Source organism: Triticum aestivum, chromosome 6D (assembly GCF_018294505.1).
Source record: "Triticum aestivum cultivar Chinese Spring chromosome 6D, IWGSC CS RefSeq v2.1, whole genome shotgun sequence".
Taxonomy (NCBI): Eukaryota; Viridiplantae; Streptophyta; class Magnoliopsida; order Poales; family Poaceae; genus Triticum; species Triticum aestivum.
The window spans coordinates 302485351-302509396 of NC_057811.1; positions in this window are offsets into that span (position 1 = coordinate 302485351).

Consider the following 24046-nt stretch of genomic DNA (forward strand, 5'->3'; position numbering starts at 1 on the left):
GCAAGCCGGAAGCTTAAGCATTATTTCCAGGGTCACCCTATCACTGTGGTTAGCTCTGCTCCCCTGGGAGATATCATCCAAAATAGAGAAGCCACAGGAAGAGTGGCTAAGTGGGTTATAGAACTTGGGCCTCATGGTCTGAAATACGTGCCACACACTGCTATCAAATCTCAAGCATTGGTGGATTTCATCAACGATTGGACAGAGCTGCAGGTGCCTGAAGACAAACCGGATAATACATACTGGACTATTCACTTCGACGGGTCTAGGCAATTGGAGGGCTCGGGGGCTGGAGTTGTATTAGCTTCCCCTCGAGGTGACAAGTTTTGCTGTGTGCTACGGTTGATGTTTCCCTATACTAACAATGCGGCTGAGTACGAGGCCTTGCTCCATGGTCTTCGGATGGCTAAGGAGATGAGCTTAAGCCGGGTAAGGTGCTTTGGCGATTCAGACTTAGTGGCCCAACAAGTGTCAGGCAAGTGGGATTCCAAGGACCCTCTCATGGCGGCTTATCGCCATGAAGTTGATGCCACTGCTGGACACTTTCAGGGTTACCAAGTAGAGCACATCGATCGCAGGAAGAACGAGGCGGCTGATGCATTAAGCCGGCTGGGCTCTCAGCGAAAGCCGGTGCCGCCTAATACTTTCTTGCACATTTTGCATAACCCTTCTGTTAAGCTGCCTACAGAGGAAGACCTGGCTGTTCCTGACCCGGAGGCACAGTTGGTGGCGGGTCTCCACATTACCCCAGACTGGACAGTACCATACTTGGCTTACATGACCCGGGGAGAATTGCCTGAGGATGAAACTTTGGCTAGACAAATAACCCGGCGGTCTAAGTCAATGATAATTATCAATGGCGAGCTGCATCATCGCAGTGTCACTGGAACTTTCCAGCCTTGTGTTTCCCCTGAGGAAGGTCAAGAAATTTTACGTGAAATTCACGAGGGGGATTGTGGCCATCATGCCGGCTCAAAATACCTTGTGGCTAAGGCTTTTCGTCATGGTTTTTATTGGCTGACGGCTCATGCTGATGCGGAGGACTTGGTTAGTAAATGTGACGGTTGTCAGAAGTTCTCACGATGGGCTCATGTACCGGCTCAAGAGCTGAGGATGATTCCAATCACCTGGCTGTTTGCGGTCTGGGGGCTTGATATGGTTGGGCCTTTTAAAAGGTCCAAGGATAAGAAGACCCACCTCTTGGTGGCGGTTGACAAATTCACAAAGTGGGTTGAGGCAGAGCCAGTTAGTAAGTGTGACGCAGCCACAGTGGTTCAGTTCATGAAAAGGGTGATATTTCGCTTTGGTTTTCCACACAACATTATAACTGACAATGGCACCAATCTATCTAAGGGCGCCATCGAGGAATTTTGTCAACGAGAGGATATTCGGCTTGATGTTTCATCAGTGGCTCACCCTCAATCCAACGGCCAGGCTGAGAGAGCCAATCAAGAGATCTTAAAGGGCATCAAGCCCCGGCTTTTGGTCCCTTTGCAACGGACGCCGGGTTGTTGGGTGGAGGAGTTACCCTCCATGTTATGGAGCATTAATACCACTCCTAACAGGTCTACGGGTTACACGCCTTTCTTCATGGTTTATGGAGCGGAAGCGGTCCTCCCTAGTGACGTCCGTCATGACTCGCCTCGAGTGGCGGCTTATGTTGAGGCGGATAATGAGCAGGCGCGTCAAGATGCTCTTGACTTGTTGGACGAACAGCGTGATGTGGCAGCAGCTCGTTCAGCGATTAACCAACAAGACCTGCGCCGTTATCACAGCCGCCGGGTTAAGTCCAGGGTCTTTCAGGAAGGTGATCTGGTGCTCCGGCTCATCCAAGATCAAACAGATGCGCACAAGTTATCCCCGCCTTAGGAAGGGCCCTTTGTGGTCAGCAAGAACTTGCACAACGGGTCGTACTACCTTATCGATGTTCGGGAGCACAAAGATTCACGTAAATCGGAGGAAGAGACCCGACGGGCGTGGAACATAGCTCAGCTTCGGCCCTTTTACACTTGAGCCACCGGCTCTCATAATGTACATATTTCTATAGCCATGTATATATTATGATAAATTATAAAGCAGGAGCTCTGTCCTTTTCTCCTCCAAAGGTAAATATGTTATTTTCATTACAACATTACATGGTCACTTGGAGGTGGATCCGGCTTATGATCGTATTCGAATCTAGCCGTTAACAACATGATCACTTGGGGGCTTCCTGTTCAAACATAGGTCGTATTCGAACCAAAGAGAACATAGCTGTCGATACCCACTTGATTGGCAGATTGCCGAGCTCATTGGGGAGTTTTTCTTGATCATATTTGAATCATAGCTCAACCCCCTTTGGGAACCGACGTGGATCGTATTTGAATCAGCGTCGTTAAACAACTCTCAAGGTCATCTGGGGGCTTCCTGTTCAAACATAGGTCGTATTCGAACCAAAGAGAACATAGCTGTCGGTACCCTCTTGATCGGCAACGCCAAAGCCACTGGGGGCTATATGATCGCGTTCGAATCTTAGCTTAACCCCTTTGGGACGGTTCTCTGGTCGTATTCGAATCGGAAGCCCCTAAGTTTTGATCTTTTTGGTTTGCAACAAGTTCTTTTGATCATATCAACAGTGTGCAAGGGCGGTTCTTGTTCCGCCGACTTAACTTTGATTAACAATGTTGATAGCACACAACACGCATTATCGATGCTGGTGAACCGGAGTTCAGTTCTCAACCTCATTCTTCGAGTTACATAAACCGAAAGTGTACTTGAAGGTTTGCAGGTGGGCTATTATGGTTATCTCCAGGATATAATTGAGAGCCGGTCTTTTACGGCTTTGGTTCATATTCCGGGTTATACGTAAGATATATAACTCTCAGTGCGGAAGGCAGCCTAGAGACTTGTGATTTTTTTTCTATGCAGGACAATGAAAGACAGTTCTTTAAGCTTAAAGAAAGTAAATGATCAAATATAACCCGGAGGAATATAAGAGAGCAGCTTCAACAGAGTTAAGCGCTGCACACATGCACAATGGCACGACAAAATTAAGTGTTTGTCCTACTCTATTACAGGACTCCCCGAGTCAAAAGGTGAGGCATTGTTGTTAAGGCGTAGCCATGAGCCGCCTAAGAAGTCAAGGTGCTTGTTGGGTTGAAGCTCCCGGCTCATCCCTCTCCGCTCCTCCGGCTGTTTCCATGACCTGGAAGGTTGTTGATTTCCAGTCAATGCCACTCAAAGCTTCGAATTGAGCCTCATCATCAATTAACCCGCCCGGGTCAACTTCTGGGGCGAAGGTATGCTTACGAGTTAGAGGGATCAGGCTGACTGCTTCATAGCATGGAGTTGGGATCCTCTGATTCTCCGCGTCATAGCCCGGCTGATACTTGGTAAGGTCTGTGTCATTCCCAATCAAGGTGGCCACCGGGCGCACGCTCTTCACATAGGCGGCGAAGTCTTTCTGGTCAAAGGGGGTACCGTCTTCCTTCAGGCTGGGGTATCCAAGAGCGATGTCGGCCGGGTCTAGCTCCGGTAGAAACGCCTTGGCCCGGCTCAGAGCAGCTATAGCTCCGGCTCTTGCAGAAGCCTGTCTCAGCTCTTGGAAGCGTTGAGGAAGTACGGCAAGCCGCCTGAGTACGTCTGCCAGGTGAGTGGGAACCTCATTGGACAGAGCCACAACGGCTAAAGCACGCTGTGACCCGGTGTAGAGTTGCTCCACCAAGGTGTAAACAGCCTTCAGCTTGGTCACCATGTTCTGATTGAGATTGGAGCTTCTGGGACCTGTATAACAAAGTCAGGAGAGCTGATGGCAATGGTGGGATTTATGAGACATGAATGATGTAAACTTATTTAAAGCTTACAGAATAACTTACCGAAGATTTTGGAGACCATCTGCGATACATGGCGTTTTAAGCCGGAGAGTTCGGCGGTTCTTTCAGTAAGAGCAGCCTCCGCTTGTTCGGCCCGGCTGAGCAAGGCAGTCTTCTCATCGGCCCAGGCTTTTCTTTCTGTTTCAAATTTTTTCTTCAATTTTTCTTGTGCAGAGACACTGAACTCAAATTTGGCATTTGCCTTCTGGGTCTCAGTTTCCTAAGTCTTCAGGCGGGTCTTCAGATCAGAGATTTTCAACTCAAGTTTCTTACAGGCAGCCTGTACAAGTTCTGGGTTACAGTTTGAGTGATTATCATGCAACAATAAAGTCCCAAGCACTTTGCAAGCAAAGACACTTGGCACTTGGGGGCTAATGTAGGCTGAGAAGCTTTATTTACAGTGCCGGTTCATGAAAATAAGTCCCAAGCACTTTGCAGGCAAAGGTGCTTGGCACTTGGGGGCTAATGGGCAAAGTTGCTCAAGTACTTGATTAAAACCTAAGGTAAATACCGGTTCACCTAGGCTGTTTAAACCCGGCCCTTGAAGTGTCACCAGGTAAGCCGGTATTAAGTCTACAACATATTCTATCATAAGTAATAGACTTGGGGGCTAGCATGGTAAGGATGACTATGGAGTAAACAAGGGAATTATACCTCAGATTTTTGCTATATCTGCTTCACCATATCAATTTCCAGGTCCCGGCTGTTGTGCACTTGACCAATATAACCAGCAACAATGTCTCCAATGCTCAAGTTAGCATAGTCAGTGATATCCAGTCTGGCCCTGTGGCGCTCCAGCAGTTCTTCTTTAGCAGAGCATCTAGCCAGCACAGTGGGTCTTCCCGGCTCAACATATTCGGTCCGGGTAATCACCACGTCCGGGTCATCGGCCGGTTGAGCTGAGCTGGGAATCTCCGGGTTGACAGAACCCTCCATGGCTTGTTCTTCAGTTGGAGCGGTGGTTTCTGGAGCTGGTGCAGACGGCGGCTCAGAGGCAGAGGCGTTCGGTTCAGTCAAGACCGGTTCTTCGACCGGGTTATTTTTCTTTGCCCTCTTGCTGAGCTTTGCTTGTGCGCTGAAAGTCAAAAGGTTAGTGCAAAAACATGGGTAAGATAAGCACAAAATAAGCTGATCATCATTACCCGGGTGCGGTCTTCAAAGCCGGTAAGTTAGATTGCATGGAGTCCCCGGAGGAAGGTGAAGTTTCCTGATAGTTTGAACCAGAAGAATTGAGTGGTTGGCGAGGACGCCCGCCAAAGGATGAAAAGGATATAAGTTGGAGATAACCTCGGTCCGGCGCTTCCTTGATGCTTCAGGTAAGCCGGAGGAGAGGTCTGCTTCCTTGTTGGTCCGGGTTTGCCTCCGGCTCTCATGAATCTGTTGCTTCAAAAGAAATTGAGGATCTTGATAAGCTAAATGATGTGAAAATCTTACTTTCCGGGTTACTCTTCGGACTTTCAGCCTTGGCAAGGGCTCCGAGTCAGAGGAAAGTATAGTTACCTCTTCAATCACCGGGTTACTCGCTCCGGTATCATCCTGCTGATAATCAGTGTCAATAAGGTGGTTAAAAACAGACAAAAGAACCAAAGAAGAGCCTAAAGAATCAAGGGCTACCTCTGACTCGGAGGTATCATCCAACTGAAGCAGGTCTGAGGCGCTAGGCTTACTCCCCTTCTTGCGGGGAGCGGCTCTCCTGGCGGCTTTTTTGACCTTCCTGGCTTTTTTAGCAGCCTCATGGTCATCCCTGACCATGACCTTCCAGAACTTATCATTAGCCTGAAAAATACGACAAAGGTTTCTTGAAGTTAAGATGAAAATTGTTCAAATGGAAAGTAAGGTGCTCAGATCAGTAGCTTACCGCCGGAGCTGGGTTAGCTTTGCAGAAGGGACTTAAGCCTGTCCTCCCGCAATCTGCTAAGCTCTCGTTCAGAAGGGACTTGGTCATGTCATCAACAACGTCTTCAGGTAAGTCGTTGGGGCTGTGCCGAAGAGGATCATTCTTCTGGCCCGTGTCATCACACATCAAGCCGGGACGACGGCTTAGAGGAATCACCCGCCAAGCAATCCAGACCCGGACCAGGTCAACGCCGTTAAGGCCATTTCCCAGAAGAGCTTTAATCTTGTTGATGGTGGGGATAAGTGGTTGATGCTCAGCTTGAGATAATTTGTCTGGCAGGGGGTGATTTGACTCCAGACGCAGGGCGCGAAAGCCGGGCAGAGGGTTCTCATCAGCCGGAGAAGTATCCTGGCAGTAGAACCATGTCTGGTTCCAGTCCTTTGGGTGGCTTGGCGGTTCAGCATAAGGAAAGAGGCAATCTCTCCGTCGTTGGATTGAAATTCCGCCAAGTTCCAAGCTAGGCCCGTTGGCACACTCGTTCTGGCGGTTCAGATAAAACAGCTCCCTAAAGAGCAGTAGGCCGGGCTCTTCTCCAAGGTACACCTCACAGAACACTTGGAAGTTACAAATGTTCGACACGGAATTGGGTCCAATGTCTTGAGGTCGCAGATCGAAAAAATGCAGAACATCTCTGAAGAATTTTGAGCCGGGAGGTGCGAAACCTCGGCTCATGTGATCAGCAAATATAACAACCTCTCCATTTCATGGTTGAGGTCTTTCTTCGGACGGGTCAGGGGCACGATAGGACATGACCTCCTTCTTAGGCAGGTAACCCGTCTTCACGAAGTAATCTAAGGTATTATCAGTAACGTTGGATCTCACCCAGTTGCACGTAATGGGTGCCTTGGGAGCCTTGAGCGGCATTGTGAAAGACGGAAGCCTATGACAAAAGAAAGTTTCCGGTTCAAATTTAAGCCGGAGGAAGATTCCAGTTCAGTATTCAAGATGGCGGCTTATGAAGGGGCCTAATGATATAGGGTTAATTGTGTCGGGTTATCTAAGCCGCTGTGGAAATCAGGGGCAATTAAGTTGTCTAACTCTACTATGAATGATCCGGAAATTCTATAAAGCATGGCCTCTTTTAAGCCGGATATATGAGCCGCCATAGCTAACAGATGCAATTTTTGCCTAAGTGTTGCACAAACAAGTTTCACAGATCGCAGTAATTATTTTGGATCAAACGGTCATCTAGAAAGGAAAAAAAATTCTAGACCTAAAAATTGCCACAGAGAAGTTCATAAGTTCTAATGAGGTCTTTTTGCAAGCAAGAGGGATCTGCTAGTATTGGAAATGGGTGCGAAACCACTACCGCAGGAGTTCTATCCTGCTTTCCGGATCAAAAGAGGTCGCGGTGGAAGAACTGTGAAGAACTCGAGATGAAACTACGAAGAACAGGGGAGAACGACAGAACCCTAATGTGAATCTACTGTATGGAGTGGCAAGAACTTACTGGCGCTGATGAGCTGCGGAGGTTGCCGCCGTTTGTCTGGACCAGTTCAGGGTGATGCAGCGGCCGAGGTTGAGGAAGACAAGGGGCGCGGCGGCGGCGGCGCAGCTCGAGCTCTGGGGCGTCAGAGGAGGAAGACGAGGGATCGAGGGGAGTGACGAAGGCTTATGGGCCGGGCTTATTTATAAGGGACGGCTGGTAAATGGGCGCGAGAAACGAGGAGACTGAGGACTTGATTATCTTGCCGCTTGAACGCCTCGATCCTCGGGATGGTCATTAAGATAAGATCCGTTGAGATATGACAGAATAAAAAATGAGTTTAATGGAAGATGACGTCATGGAGGGTTACCAAGAATCCAGAAGATGACGTCACGGAGGGTTATAACCTTCGCACAAGCAGAAGCCGGAAGATTTTCTCTTAAAGGGATTGAAGATCGACATGAACCGGTTCAAATCAATCTGGGGCCTAATGTTGAAGATATAACCATTAGAGTCACCCGCCCAGGAGGGGCTGGGTTACGTCATAATGATCATCACGTGAAGCCAAGTACCAGGCTAGAAGATGGCGGATCGATAATGGGCTTAAGACCCGGAGGCGGCTTAAGGCCCGTAGTGATAAACCGCCATTATGACAAGACTTGTAGTGTAAGGCAAGAGTAGTTAAGAGTCCGAGCCGAACACTGTTATAAGCCGGCCGGGACTCTGAGAGCCGCTGGGCATCAACCTCTCTATATAAAGGGACGACCCGGCGGCGGGTCAGGGGGGAGCAAGATCAAATCGATAACCAGGCAGGGTGGTTTAGCTCCTGGTCGTCGAAACCCTAATCAATACAACCTCAACTGGACGTAGGCTTTTACCTTCACTGTAAGGGGCCGAACCAGTATAATCCTCGTGTCCTTTGTCCCGCTTAACCCCTTTAAGCTTCCTAGCTGCATAGCTCCACGACTAAGTCCTTGCACGAGGACATCTGCCGTGATAATTCCACGACACATACCTTCAAACCCATACCTCTTCGACGAAGGACCGGCCTTGTCTTTGCCGACCTTCCTTTTCGAGGCCTTGCTCGGCGCGGGAGCCGCTCTTCTTGGAGTCATCCCTAGCGTAGCATGACGTGTCGAATGCCTCCCCTTTGAACCATGAGACAGTGCGGTGGGTGAGGCAGTGCGAGGAAACTCTTTCGAGGGAGATTTCTGCTGATTACTTACGTGGGAAGCTTGAAGAAGACCAGGATAATCGGCGATGATGGCCACTTTTGTGCCATCATAGCTCACCTGGTAAAACACCCCTTCTACAAGTACTACGAATATATCCGGGTCCTCTTCGAACCCAGGATCAAGCTCCCGGTTGTGGTTCTCCATCTGTGGGGTAGGGCTATTAAGCCCCTCGGTTACCTTCCACCAGTGCTGTTTCAAAATGGACGGATTGGGAATTCGTTAAAAATGGATGAGAGAGCAGAGTGAATAAAAGCAAAGGGGTTAGGACTTACCCAGCTGGGAGGGTTTTACATGGAGTACCCATCTCTGCAATTGATGCGGAGAAATTCTTCTTCCTCCCCTTTAAACAGCTCGGCCAGTATCTTGGCTAGAGCGGCGGGGGTGTCCGAACCTTTCCGACCACAACAGGAGGCATCATCCTCCCTATTATAGTGCCACATTGGGAGCCCTCTGTATTGAAGTGGGCAAGCATCCTTTTCTTGCCCAGGAGCTGACGAACCTCCGCACTGTCCTCCTCTTCGAGACTTCGGGGACGCCAGCTGTGACGTTTCTTCAACGAAACGCTTGCAAATTCTGGAAGACCCTTGCGAACTGGGTCGGGAAGAGTGACGTCTTCTATATAGAACCATTCGGAAGGCCATTTTTTTATGCCTTCCTTGGTGTGCCGGACAGGTATCCGGTACCAGCGACGTGCCATACTTCGGCTCCGCCTACTTCAAATATTGACCCATGGCGGTTGCGTGGGACAAGACAGAACAACTTTCTCCACAGTTCGAAATGGGCCTCAATGCCCAGGAACAGTTCGCACAAAGCGACATAGCCCGGAATATGCAGAATGGAGGCGGGAGTAAAGTTATGCAGCTGAAGGCCATAGTATTCCAGAAGCCCCCGGAGGAATGGATGGATTGGAAACCCAACGCCCCATAACAGATAAGGGACGAAACAAACTCGCTCCCCCCGGATGGATTGGGAAAATCCTCTGCCTGGGTCTCGCCGTTAAGGGAAGCTTGCCCTGCTCGAACAGAGACTGGATCTGCAGGGGGGAGGAATCCCTGTGTTTGCAGCTTCTTTAATTGGCTGTAGGCCACTGAGCACCTCTCCCACTCGCCTCTCTCTGAGTCGAAGGAGGAACTGGGAATGCTAGCCATGTTGGAATAGCTTCTCCTACTAGTCTTTGGGGATTTTTCTCTGCGAGATATTGAATGGATCTAGGATCCGATCTCTTTAAATAGGCGCTCTTCCTGGCCTAAACAGGGTGTTATTTGCAAAAATACCCTGACACCCCGCATTCGCTCGGCATGTGGGAGACGAGGTTATTAAGCGCGCAGAAGCCCAGGGGATACGTTGATTCTACGGCCGAATACACTACTTGGAAATCATAAAAGGAGGAACCCGCCTTGCAATGCCGAACAAAATTGGTGTGCCGAACACCTCGCTATTGAAGACTGGTTCGGGGGCTACTGAGGGAGTCCTGGACTAAGGGGTCCTTGGGCGTCCGTGCTATTATCCATCGGTCGGACTGGTTGGCTGTGAAGACGTGAAGGCCGAAGACTGTACCCGTGTCCGGATAGGACTCTCCTTGGCGTGGAAGGCAAGCTTGGCGACCAACTATGAAGATTTCTTCTTATGTAACCGACTCTATGTAACCCTAGATCCCCCCGGTGTCTATATAAACCGGAGGGTGTAGTCCGGAAAGGATATACTCATTACCATAGTCATACAGGCTAGGCTTCTAGGGTTTAGCCATTACGATCTCGTGGTAGATCAACTCTTGTAATACTCATATTCATCAAGATCAATCAAGCAGGAAGTAGGGTATTACCTCCATAGAGAGGGCCCGAACCTGGGTAAACATCGTGTCCCCCGTCTCCTGTAACCATCGACCTTAGACGCACAGTTCGGGACCCCGTACCCGAGATCCGCCGGTTTTGACATGGACAGCCGTCAACAGGCTGAAAGACACACCGGGCCGGAAATTGGCCCAACACTTAAATGGGTCGCTAAAAGGCCGAAACTCAGGTCCGACTACAAATGGCCCAACTGATTTAAGGGCCGTCAACAGGCTGAAAGACACATCGGGACGGAAATTATCCCAACATTTAAATGGGTCGCTAAAAGGCCGAAAGATGTACATCATGAAAATTGGCCCATCCATTGAATGGGCCGTTAACAGGCCGAAATCTCATCAGGCTGATATTGAGCCCAAATATATAGCGGGTTGTTAACGGGCTCGAACTGACGATGGGCTGCAACGGTGTCAAATCTTTAACGGGCTGTTGACGGGCCGAATTGGCACATCTCGTATGGGCTGTGGGCTTAAATGGACCTGACACAAGTAGGCCTTATATGGGCCGGCCTGCTAATTTTTACTCGGCCGACCTTTTTCACCGGAATGAGCCACTGTTGGGGACGTGCCACGTGTCGACCTATCATAGGCGCCTCCTGTCCAATGAGTGGATGACATCTGTCCCAACGGTGAGGCAACACGTGTTTCCTCCCACAAATGATGATTTTACACGTGGAAAATCCCCATTGGTCCAGGCTATTAACGGGTTATCGGATCCAAAACCGGACCTGATAGCTTAACAGCGTTCCGTTACGGTGGATGCCACGTGTCAGTCACCCTTGACGAAAGCACTTCTGTGACGCGCGATTTATCGTCATGGAAGTGGACACTTCCGTGATGATAATTTTGGTAATGTCATGGAACACTTCTACGACAGCACAGGTATGACTATCTTGATTCAGTCATAAAATCGTCATGGATGTACGTGCATGAGAAAAAACGCGACCTACTGTGACAAACATGTACCGTCACGGAAGTGTATTTTTTTTTGTAGTGGGGCTATCAAGCCTGGTGCGATAAACACAACCAACCCCGGGCTAAAAACCGCATATGGACTCCATCCGAACTGCGTCGTGACATGGCCCGACACAGAGGCGCCGCACACCCCCTATGCTTCACCGATGAGGTAATGGAACACTAGTTCCCAGAAGGGTTTAAAACCATAAACATCGAATCATATGATGGCACAATAGACCCCGGAGTATGGATTGAAGATTTTCTTCTCCACATTCACACGGCACGCGGTGATGATCTACATGCCATCAAATACCTCCCCCTAAAACTCAAGGGGCCAGCACGACACTAGTTGGATAGCCTCCCAGAAAACTCCATTGGAAGCTGGGAAGACCTAGAGGATGGCTTTAGAGATAACTTCCAAGGCACCTATATCCGGCCTCCAGATGCTGATGACCTCGGTCATATTGTCCAGCAGCCCGGAGAGTCAGCCAGAAAATTCTGGACTAGGTTCCTCATTAAAAAGAACCAGATTGTCGATTGTCCAGATGCTGAAGCCCTAGCGGCCTTTAAACATAGCATTCGCGATGAATGGCTCGCCCGACACCTCGGCCAAGAGAAGCTGAAGTCCATGGCAGCCCTGATGGCACTCATGACCCGCTTTTGCGCGGGCGAAGACAGCTGGCTCGCCCATAGCGGCAATAGTACAAGCGAACCTGGCACTTCCAAAGCTAGGAATATCAACGGCAGGCCTCGACGCAACAAACACAAGCGACGAAGCAACAATGACAATACCGAAGACACGATGGTCAACGCCGGATTCAGTGGCTCCAAGTCCGGTCAGCAAAAGAAGTCATTCAAAAGAAACAGAGAGGGGTCATCCAGCTTGGACCGAATACTCGATCGACCCTGCCAGATTCACAGCACCCCTGCCAAGCCTGCCAATCATACCAACAGAAGTTGTTGGGTCATTAAAAAGACCGGAAATTAAATACCGTACATAAGGAGAAAGGGTCGCCCAACGAGGATGACAAGGAGGAGCCTCGTCCACCGAATGCAGGGGGACAGAAGAAATTTCCCCCCGAAGTCAAAAAAGTGAATATGATATACGTTACTCATATCCCAAAGAGGGAGTGCAAGCGCGCGCTAAGGGACGTCTACGCGATAGAGCCTGTCGCCCCAAAATTCAACCCATGGTCAGCCTGTCCGATCACCTTCTATTGCAAGGACCATCCGACTAGTACCCATCACAGTGGATCGGCCACACTGGTCCTCGATCCAATCATCGACGGATTCCACCTTACGCGAGTCCTCATGGACGGCGGCAGCAGTCTTAACCTGCTCTATCAGGATACTGTCCACAAAATGGGTATTGACTTGTCAAGAATCAAACCCACCAAAACTACCTTTAAAGGAGTCATACCCGGTGAAGAGGCCCGTTGCACGGGCTCAATCACGTTGGAAGTCGTCTTCGTCTCGCCGGGCAACTTCCGCAGCGAAGACTTGATCTTCGGCATCGTCCCTTTCCGCACTGGCTATCATGCACTGCTCGGACGAACCGCGTTTGCTCACTTCAATGCGGTCCTGCACAATGTCTACCTAAAAGTCAAGATGCCAGGACCACGCGGTGTTATAACAGTCAATGGAAACATGGAGCGCTCCCTCTGAACGGAGGAGCACACCGCGGCCCTCACAGTGGAAGTCTAGCATGGTCTTATCAAGCCAAATACCAAATCGGTAGTCAAGCCCCCGGACACTGTTAAACGCGTCTGGACCACCCTGAAGAGCGACGATCAAGACCGTCAGGACCTCGATTAGCAGTTCAGCCTTCGTCTCAGCCCCAACCGCATCGCGTCATATGTACCACGCGTACATAACTACGCGCTGAAGATACCATGGGCAAAGACGGAGGCATATTAAAAATAAAATCCACAATACGGCTCGACCCTATGAGGACCCTCATATCATTTCTCTTTTCCTTATTCTTTCTTTTTCAGGTTCCTTAAACCCACGACGACTTTTGATGGTACCAAGGGCACCGTTTCCAGTCCCTTTATGAGAAACCGATCGTTGATCCTCTTGATGAATCACACACCAAGGAGCAACGCTGTGCAGACGTGCGCTCGTACCTAAAGGATCTTTAAAGATCGTCTCTTCCTCTTTAGGACCCATACACAGCTTTCCCTGGTATTCGGCATGTAAAATAGCCTGGATGCTTGTCACATCATGTGTAAAAATACGTTTTGACGTATCAATCAGACTATAATGGAAACAGTCTTTCGCCCGACATACTGGGTACCGGCTTATTCCCTAATACGTATTCCTTTTTTCTCGTCTGATTGCCACGTACACCTTGGTACGACCTAAATCACCACAGGCTCCATTCGGCCATGTACATGTTTTAAAAATAAAATAAAGACCAAACACTTCTATAGTATAATTCGGCGTCTCGAATATAGCATTATATGCATCGGCTCCGAATCATGTCTTTGGTCAATAGTTGGGTTGCCCGTCTCCTGTGGTTACTACCTTACGTTCCGCTTTTTCGGCTAAGGTAGTAAAGGGAGAACTACTGCGATTGTGTTTCTAGTTCATCCGGTTAAACACCTCAGTAGAGAAAGCGGAAAATTGACTGTCATGATGCGGCGAGAGCTGGTCAGCTATTCGGTGACTAAAGTATAAATCTCTTGCGATTTTTTCCGCATTACACGATAGGCCGGCCTTCACCTGACCGGGCATCCACAACACCCAAGTTCGGATAATCGAACAATACTAGGGGCTGCGCCTACACTCCCATTGTGAAACTCCTATGGCTAAGTGAGAGCGATAAAGCCATATAGTTCGATTGCCTAGTTCGCCGCACTAACATCTCCTTCATGGACCAAGTCGTTGTGTCAAGTGTGTTTAGGTGCTATCCCGAACACCCCTGTACTACCTATGTGGGGGCTGAAGCCGACGACTGGCCAACTCTCAGATATCATAAACGGCCGCACACGAGGAAATATTTTCAAGCAAAACAAGCAACATATTATACATAAGCCTTGTTTCACAATACAGGACTGAACAACATAGATACATTCATTCAAAAATGATGTCTTTCGAACACTGGCCCTCTACAATACGGGATCCTTCCAGGACATCATCGAAATACCGCTCCGGCGTGCAGTGCTCTTTGCCTGCGGGCGGTCCCTTGGTTGCGAGCTTGATGGCGTCCATCTTCGCCCACTGTACTTTGACACAGGCAAAGGCCATCCACGTACCTTCAATACAGATCGATCGCTTCACGGCATCAAGCCGGGGGCAGGCAATGACCAGCCGCTTCACAAGCCCGAAGTAGCTGCTGGGTATGGGTTCGGTAGGCCACATACGGATTATAAAATCCCTCATTGCCAATCCGGACACCCTGTGCAGTTCGGTCAACTTCTCCAGCTGATCGCTGAGGGGCACAGGATGCTCAGGCGCAAGGTACTACGACCAGAACAGCTTCTCCGTCGAGCTCCCCTCTTCGGCTCGGAAGAACTCCGCGGCATCGGCAACACTCCGGGGCAGGTCCGCAAACGCTCCTGGAGAACTCCAAATCCGGGTCAGTAAGATATATTTCCTTTTCACAAATTTGCTCTGCATGTTAAAGTCCTTACCCGCCGCAATCTGCTTCGCTTCTTGGATCTCCCGGCAAGCGTTTTGGGCTTCGGCCCGGGCCTCGTGTGCACTTTGGAGGGCCTTTGCAAGGTCATATTTTTTATCCACAATCTCACGCTCTAAGGACTCACATTTGCTTTTAGCATCCTTGAGCTCTTGCTGGACTTCCTCCACCCGTGACTCGTGTTTTAGGCGGGCGGTTCATTCCTCCTCCGCCTCTTTCTTGGCCTCGGTCAGCGCGCTCTTGAGGGTCTCGACCTCAGATGCGTCAGATATGAGCCAAGTTATCACACTCATTCAGATGACAAATTATTGCTGATATTATTTCAGACTCATTTTCGGTATCACATACCTTGCTTTCTCTCTAACTTTCGACTCAGCTCAGATGCTTCGGCGGCATGGGATGCGGTGGCTTGCATTGCAGCCTGTTTGATTCAAATAGATATGTATGTTAATCTCCTGTACGAGTTATTAGATCCTCTGTACGGCCTTTCTTTGCGAACACCGAACAGATTCTGAGGGGCTACTATCTATACACAGTCATTCTTCTTATATAGCTAAAAGGCATTATATTACATACCTCAAAGCCTCTCGGAAGGCTAGTGTAGGCCTCGTTCGATCCGCTTTTAGTGGACCAAACCATTTCGACCACCGTACCCATAAGGGTACGATGTTCTTCCATAAAGGTGTCACTCTAAAGCGCTTCCACTAGAGTATCCGCCTTCTCCGGATTGACAGAGTCGTCGGTGGGATTAGTGCACCCCCTTCTTTCGAAGGAGGATGCTCACCTGATTCCGGAGCCGTATGGGTCTCCGGAATAATGTCCTGTTGGGGGCCGAATTGAGAATGGCCCCCGTTGAGCGTCTTCATGGGGGTTCGCTCCCCCATGTTTTTGGCTGCAGAGGTATTGCCCCCTGACGCCACCTTGATGGCTTCCCGCACCTCTCCGTGTCCTGGAGAGGCCCTTCGGGACAACACTTCGGTGTTGTCCATAGCTTTTGGCAAGGAGGCCGGCGGAGGCGACCCGCTATCCATCACATTTAGATCCAGCGAATTCCCCGAAGACCGAGGATTGCCGGGGGAGGACGCGAGCCGGCCTACAGCACGCAATTCATTATATTAAAATCAAAAGACGGAAAACCGGATAGATATATATGTACAAGTGCCTTTGGGGTACTTACAATCCGGCCAGGGGCTTCGGCCTGGGGCGCCACTCGTAAGCGTCCGATTCGGAGTCATCCGTGAGGGAGATTCTCCCTTTCTTGCACGCCTCCGCCTCCAGATCCGCGGAAGCCCCCCTTTTCTTCTCTCCCCCCTTAAAGGGAGAATTACTCTGTTCCTCATCCCCTTCGTATTCATCAGGGGAGGAGTGAGTCTCGGTGTCTTCGGACACTACGTCCGAAGCACCTCTATGGTGGAGGCCACTTTTGGACTCCTTGCCCTTCTTCTTGGTCTTCTTTCCCGGCACCTGATATGGCGCCAGAACTAGCATCCTCCCTAATAGAAGGATGGCCGGGTCTTCGGGTAGCGGAGCCGTACAATGAATCCGCTCCGCCTTCTTCGTCCAGCCTTGTAGGAAGAATGGAAAGGTTAGTATGCCCCTTGGATTTACAAATAGTAAAGTTATCATGAAAAATTACGGGAGATGTTGCGTGAGTATAATCGAGGCCGAGTTAATCGGTCGTGTTCGGCCACGTCTTTTGGGTCTTGAACAGCAGCTTCCACATGTCTTCGAGCTTCATGCCGGAGAATCGCTGCAGGGTCCGAGGACCGACCGGGTCGAACTCCCACATGTGCTGAGTTCGGCAATGGCAGGGAAGAATCCGGCGAAAGAGCATTACCTGGAACACACTGGCAAGGTTGGTATTCTTGTCTGCCACTCTTGATGCGCTTCTACAGCATCGTCAGCTCATCGGATGACGCCCAATCCAGTCCTTTGTTGAGTCAGGATGTCAGCCACAGTGGAGGCCCGGGCTTGAACTCGGGAGGAGCGGCCCATGTGGAGTCACGGGGTTCCGTGACGTAGAACCACCCCTATTGCAACCCCTTCATGGTCTCCACGAAGGTGCCTTTGGGCCAAGTGACATTAGCAAGCTTGCTCACCATGGCTCCGCCCCACTCCGCCTGTTGACCGTCCACCAATTTTGGCTTCACATTGAAGACCTTCAACCATAGGCCAAAGTGGGAAGGGGTGTGGAGGAATGCCTCACACACGACGATGAACGCAGAAATGTTGAGAAAGGAATTCGGGGCTAGATCATGGAAATCTAGCCTTAGTAAAACATACGGCCGCAGATGAAAGGATGGAGGGGAAACCCTAATCCGCGAAGGAAATGAGGAATAAATACTACTCTCTCATGGGGCTCCGGAGTAGGGACAATCTGCTTCTTGACCCGAAGCCGGTGGGCGATTTCCTTGGCTAAATACCCTGCTTCTCGGAGCTCCTGGATGTTCTCCTCCATGCCGGAGGAGGCCATCTGTCATGGTTTTGTCACGGCAGATGTCTAGTGTGAGGACTTAGTCGTGGAGCCATCGCAACGTAGTTAGCTTAAAGGGGTTAAAGAGGGACAAAGGACACAAAGAGTTTATACTGGTTCGGCCCCTTGCGGTGAAGGTAAAAGCCTAATCCAGTTGAGGTGGTATTGCTAGGGTTTCGATGACCAAGGAGCGAATACGCTTTGCCTGGCTCTCGATCTATTATTTCTTGTCCCTAAACCGTCGTCGGGTCGTCCCTTTATATACATAGGTTGACACCCGGCGGCTACAGATTCCCGGCCGGCTCATAAACGTGTCCGGCTCGGCATCTACTCTTTCCTATCTTACAATACAAGTTATACATCTTATGGCGGTTTACATCTTTGGGGCTTGGGCCTTACTATTTAGCCTCCTTCGTAAAGCGCCATCTTCCATGTCTTCATGGGCTTCAAGTAAGGCCAAACTATTATGAGCATAACCCGGCCCCTCCTGGCCGATTTATATTCAATAGTCATATCGCCAACATTAGGCCCCAGGTTGATTTGAACTTGTTCATGTCAATCTTCAACACTTAGAAAAAAACCCTCCTTCATTATCCTCGCAACACTTGTAACTCGCCATGACATCATCTTCTGGAATCATGATAACCCGCCGTGACGTCACCTGCCAGTCACTTGACACAGAGCCCAAACCTTTTAATATATCTCCCTTTTTTTAACAAATCTCCGAAAACCGAGGCGTCTGCACACCTACAGATTTGTTTTTTGACCTCCTCGATTCCCGCGCTTGCCACTTATCCATTCACCTTATAAATAAGACCGGGGGTCCCTTTTCCTTCCCCCCATGCTCCTTCGCCTCATCGTCTTCCTCGCGTCGCCCTAACGCTTCGGGCTCCGCCACCGCCGCCAAGCTTCCTCCTCACCTTGGCCGCTGCATCGACCTGTTCAGACCAGATACCTCTCGCGCGCCTCCGCCGCTCTCCAATCTCGGTAAGTTCTTCCTCCTCCCGTTTTTAGATATCATTAGGGCGTCAGACGGACTCATGAGAGTTCATCGCTGTTCATCATCAGTTCTTCACGGGAGCTTGGTCATTTGATTAAAACCTGATCTTTATCCCATGCGGCCATAGCCATAATCCCTCCATCATTAAAATCTCTCCTTTAAGTAGAAAAACCAATCTGGATCCATCAACTGTTCCAATGTTAGAATTTTAAACATGAATAATTTTTCATTTTCTGGTGCGCGGTAGATCCAGATTTTCAATGTGAATCTGTGAAACCTGTTTTCAACCCTTAACCATTTTCCAACTTCAGACCTATATGCTCAATATCTGCATAGGCGGTTTAGTTTTAGAAAATAATAATCCGTCAGGTATCATTAGTCCCCTCTTTGTCGGTGGGAAATGACACCTATGGGATCACAAGAATCCCTACTACGGTTACCGGGGCGCAGGGTTGCAAGAAGAGCAGGAAGAATAGTTAGCACAGGGATCGTTTACCCAGGTTCGGGCCGCGAGGATGCGTAATACCCTAGTCCTGCTTTGGTGGCTGTATTTTAGAGAGTTCTTGAGCTCTCGAACTAGCTATGGTGGCTGTCTAGTCCCAAAGAGCCGAATGCTTCTCCAGTACGCCATGGGCCTCCTTTTATAGTCGAAAGGGGCTACCACAGTGGCACATAGGAGGTGGAAAGGCGTATATTGCTACGAGCTTATCGCTCGTATTACAGGACAAGATGCATTTAATGCATCGCTTAGGTGTCCCCTTACTTTATTGGGGACAGGAACGAGGCCCGTCCCGTCCGTCGCCGCTCCTCCTTGCTTCGACACGCGCCCTGGTCAGCGATGCATGCGGCGCCATGTAGGCAGGCAGGCAGCTGAGGTGGCGCGGTGGCAAAATCTTCATGAAGATCTGCATGCCGCCTCACAGGAGCTTGCTGAGTTGGCCTGGGAGCTGCATGTTTCCATGCAGGTGCCTGCCCAACTGCTTGGGCTGGCAGCTGCATGCGAACGGCGGTGGAGACTTGGCTGGTGCGGTCCTGGAGGTGGCCCAGTTGGCGCCCTGCTGGCGCCTCTTGGAGAGGGCCTTGCCGGGTTGCTCGGCAAGGGCCTCGCCGTGGCGTGCTATTGTCCCGGGTATGGATCTTGTCGGGGGTCTTATGGCTCCCCTCGGCAAGGATCTTCCCGAGGATCGTTGTCTTTTAATCCTCATCTGATCTTGAATATTCCTTGTCATCACAAAGATCTGCGTGCCACCATGGAGGTGCCTCCCGAGCCCTGGCCCAACGTGGTTGATGGCGTTGGAGACCGTGGGCTCAATGGTGGTGCGCTCTGCTGGTGTTGAACGAGCCGCCCCGACAAGGGCCTTGCCGGGGGAACCTGCTTCGTCTCTCTGCTCTTTTGTGGTCTTGGCCTTGGCGTTGCTCTGGGTGTCTTGGGCTTCGGTTTTACCTCGGTTTACCTCCCTTGTTCTGCTTGGTGCGGCCGTGGGCGTGGCTCCGACTGTCCATGCATAGGTAAAGGGGTACAAAGGTGCGCCCCTTCTTTTGTACAACGACAAGAGCCCCCGGGCGTTGGCCACTCATAAGCGCGACAAGTTGTTGGGCCAGGCCCAAAACGGTGCGCGGGCAGGCGGGGCGGTTTTTACCGTGGTAACACTTTTCATCTGCTGCGCTTCCCCATGACCCGCATTGAATGCGCGACGTGGAGGGGTGCGCGTGACATGGGCGACATGCGTGGGGCGGTTCCCGCATGCATGCGTCATCATGGTAAAGAGGCGGCTCACACCTTCCCCGTAAAAAGAGGGAGGCGTGGAGGCGCGGCTCATTTACTGGATGGACTCGGGTCGCAGTCTTTAAGGTGCCCACGCCCCCTGATCATGGGGCGGGGAACGGTCGCCTCACCCGTCCTTTCGACCCTGCACGCTCGCCACGCGTCCTTCATGCAGGTGGCGAGCTGTGGAGGCGGGAAACCGGGCCGTCGCTAGTTGGGGCAGCGGGTCGGTCCTCATTCCCTGCACCCCTGATGGCCGGATTGGCTGAGCGGGGCGGCTGAGCCCCAACCCCGCTGTGGGAGTCCTGGATTAGGGGGTCCTCGGATAGCCGGACTATATCCTTTGGACGGACTGTTGGACTATGAAGATACAAGGTTGAAGACTTCGTCCCGTGTCCGGGTGGGACTCTCCTTGGCATGGAAGGTAAGCTTGGCAATTCGGATCTATAGATCTCCTCACTTGTAACTGACTCTGTGTAACCCTAGCCCCCTCCGGTGTCTATATAAACCGGAGGGTTTAGTCTGTAGGACAAGAACAATCATAATCATAGGCTAGTTTCTAGCGTTTAGCCTCTACGATCTCGTGGTAGATCAACTCTTGTAATACTCATATCATCAAGATCAATCAAGCAGGAAGTAGGGTATTACCTCCATCGAGAGGGCCCAAACCTGGGTAAACATTGTGTCCCCCGCCTCCTGTTACCATCCGCCTTAGACGCACAGTTCGAGACCCCCTACCCGACATCCACCGATTTTGACACCGACATTGGTGCTTTCATTCAGAGTTCCACTGTGCCGTCATCATAAGGCTTGATGGCTCGTCTCGTTGTCAAGGACAACATCACCTCTGGGGGAGCCCTGGCTGTAGGCCAAACTCTCCGACTAGGCGGCTTCATCATGACCGTCCGTTCGGCCGCTGCGCCGACGATGACTTCTCATCATCAAAAACAGCCTCCACATCGGCTCGGGATTCGCCGAGCAGATGGATCCAATGGAGCTCTCCTCCTTGAACGAGCTCTTGGATCGCATCACCGCCTTGGGAGTCGCTACAGACTATGATCGGATCGGGCTTAAACCTGACCAAAGGGAGATTAACTCTCCGCCGGTCACCCATCAGATAGCGGTGGTGGAGGAACAATGCAGCAATTTTTCCTCTATCTTGAGGATGAACTATGTCCGGATTCCTGAGCTCTCCGAGCCGGATACCCGTCTACGAGAGGACATGGCCCATGCTTTGAACCTAGAATCAGACAGCGGGACAGACCTATTGGGCAACATCCCGGAGCCCGAACTTCTAAGATCGGAAACTCCTCCGCCCCTAGGTCTCAGATCGGGTCAGGGTTTGGAGTTAAATCTACCCACCCACCGAGATATAAGTGATCTTTCCCACATTAGACAAGAGCACCAAGAGACAGTACATCACTATTGGGCCAGATTCCTCCTTGTAATGAGCAAGGTCAAGGACTGTCGCGAGGAAGACGCAGTTTCATTCTTTTGCAAAAATTGCACAGACAAGGGAATCCTCAACGCCATAAGTCGCCGAGACATAGCACACTGCGCTGACTTGGCGGCCATAGTACAGAAGTACTGTGCGATGGAAAGCGCCTGGAAAACCCAAACAAAATTCTGGGATCCTCCGGCTCTCACTGACCCCCCGTCCGAACTAAAAGGGTGTACTCTCGTAAGTCACCCGATCCAATTACAAAGAAACAGAAGCCCACTACAGGGCGTGGAACTGTATTGGAGGGATGGCTCAATGGGCCATGCCAAATTCACAGTACAACGGATACATTGCCAACACATAGCCTTAGAGCATGTTGCATACTCTGGCAGGTGGCCAAGAGCGGCGAGGATATCCTCAGCAACAATGCAACAGAGCACCATCCCATGGAAAATAACAATACAGTATTGACAGTCTTCGAGACCTTCGCCTCAAATAATAGGCGTAAGCGAGCACTCCGCAGCCTTGCCGAAGTCTGCCACATGGCAGCAATAAATCCATGGAGCAATACGGCTATAACCTTCAATGCCAGTGACGAACCTAAATTCCGAACAGCCCGAGCAACCAGCCGCCTTGGTCCTTAGTCCAATTGTGGACGGCTTCCAGCTTACTAAAGTGCTCATGGACGGTGGCAGCGGATTAAACCTCATCTATGAGGAGACTCTTCGAAAAATGGAAATAGATAGGAGCCGCATTGAGCAAAGCAGCACGACCTTCAGAGGGATCATCCCTAGTCGGGAGGCACGGTGTGCAGGAAAAATCACACTAGATGTGGTATTCGGCACACCGGAGAATTCTAGGTCCGAAGAAATCACATTCCAAGTGGCCCTATTCAGTAGCGGATACCACGCCCTTCTAGGGCGGGAGGCATTCACGATATTCCAAGCTATACCCCATTACGGGTACATGAAGCTCAAAATGCCCGGGCCTAATGGAATCATCACTCTAGCTAGTGATCCGGACATAATACTCCGCGCCGAAAATAAAACCGCCGCACTAGCCCTCGAGGCATTATCCGAAGCCCTTGCGGCCGAAGAACTAACCGCGCTGCGCTCCACAGTGGACAGGGACGATGTGGTACTCGACATAAGACCCAAGTCCACCTCTTTGAAACCAGCGGACGAAATAGTCAAATTCCAAGTCCACCCAACGGACCCTACAAAAACAGCATCCATCGGGGCACAGTTAAACCCCATAGTAGACGCTGCACTACGGGAATTCTTGCGCGAGAATTGGGCCATCTTCGCCTGGCATCCTTCAGACATGCCAGGAATCCCACGCAGGCTGGCCGAGCATAGCCTTAACATTCTAAAGGGGTTCAAGCCAGTCAAGGAAACTCTTCGGCGTTTCTCTGAGCCTAAGCGACAAGCCATGGGAGAGGAGCTAGCCAAGTTACTTGAGGCCATTCATTAGAGAAATAAAACATCCGGACTGGCTAGCAAACCTGGTGATGGTACCAAAGAAGGACAAATCCTGGCGCCTATGTGTCTATTTCAAGGACCTTAACAAGGCTTGCCCCAAGGATCCCTTCCCCCTCCCCCGCATCGATCAAATTATCGACGCTATCGCACGACATGACTCATTGTGTTTCCTCAACGCATACTCCGGATACCATCAAATTAAGATGGCGGAGGCCGATCAAGCCGCAATGGCATTTATCACTCCATATGGCCCCTTCTGTTTTAACACCATGCCTTTCGGGCTCAAAAACTCCGGTGCAACCTATCAACGCATGATTCAGACATGCCTGGAAACACAAATTGGCAAAACAGTGGAGGCATACGTAGACGACATGGTCATTAAAACCAGACACGTCGAATCCTTAATAGACGACTTGAGGCTCACGTTCGACAATCTCCGAACATTTGACATCAAGCTCAATCCGAAAAAATGCGTTTTCGGTGTAGCCGCCGGAAAGCTCTTGGGCTTCATCATCTCCAGTAGAGGAATCGAAGCAAATCCGGCTAAAATCCGAGCTGTGTCACAGTTGGCTATCCCAACAGACCTCAAGCAAATCCAAAAATTAACTGGATGTGTGGCTGCCTTAAGCCGCTTTATCTCCCTATTAGGAGAAAAGGCATTACCCCTTTATCGCCTTCTTCGACGCACCGAACACTTCAAGTGGACGGATGCGGCCATGGCCGGATTGGAAGAAATAAAAGCCATTCTGGCCACCAACCCAATCTTGGCCGCGCCAAATGTTGGCGAACCAAAGTTGTTATATATAGCGGCAACACACCAAGTTGTAAGTGCGGTGCTCATCGTCGAACGAGAGACGGACGGACATAAGTTCCCGCTTCAAAAGCCGGTATACTATGTATCCACGGTCCTCACTCCATGCAAATCATAGTACCCACATTATCAAAAGATAGCATACGCGGTCTTCATGGCATACCGGAAATTACGACACTACTTTCAAGAGTGTTCAATTACGGTGGCCTCGGAAGTACCACTC